Source organism: Wasmannia auropunctata, unplaced genomic scaffold, assembly GCF_000956235.1.
Source record: "Wasmannia auropunctata unplaced genomic scaffold, wasmannia.A_1.0 LD266767.1, whole genome shotgun sequence".
Lineage (NCBI taxonomy): Eukaryota > Metazoa > Arthropoda > Insecta > Hymenoptera > Formicidae > Wasmannia > Wasmannia auropunctata.
The window spans coordinates 1-585 of record NW_012096123.1 but is presented as its reverse complement, the minus strand read 5'-3'; the positions used below and the strand labels follow the sequence as shown (position 1 = coordinate 585).

Here is a 585-nt window from a genome sequence, read left to right as displayed (position 1 = left end):
TACATTGTTCAGAGATAAAGAGAAGGGAGAGGAGACGTTGATGTATATCAAAAAAAGTGAATAACTTCGCAGTTCTCGTTCAGTTCACCAAAGGCTATCAACTGAGAAGGACATTAATAAAAATCGAAACCGACATTGAGAAAACCATTGCACGTATACAGAGTAAGTCCAACTGAAAGAGAATATTTAAAAGAAAGCAGTCATTTTATTGCATGTATATCCGCGTCTTAAGCTTTGGCCTCGAATTATAGTTATGTATTGATGAGTCAACCAAGTTGATTTTGTTTGTTTATTCAGAATAAATTTTAACTTCTCGCGCACTAAACGGTATGTATTATTATATAATATGTAAAGAAAATTTACTTAATCATTTACTCAAAATGATACGATAATCCTCATTATAAGCCCATTTATAATTTAAAACTATTATATTGTACTTAAAAATTTTCCAACTTTCTTACGAAATTTACAATTAATCACTTATGAAACACAAATTTATTTAAGATATATATTCAAAATTACCAAATATATTGCACTTTCTATGTTAACTAAGACTTCATAATTTTTCAAAAAATTCCTGATAGA

General features: G+C 28.2%; 1 long non-coding RNA gene across 1 annotated transcript; it reads left to right on the top strand.

The window, feature by feature from the left end:
- The first annotated feature begins 51 nt into the window (after window positions 1–51).
- On the top strand, window positions 52–585 carry LOC105462276. The gene is made up of 2 exons (XR_976041.1): window positions 52–162; window positions 298–585. It is a non-coding gene; the product is annotated as an uncharacterized LOC105462276 (long non-coding RNA).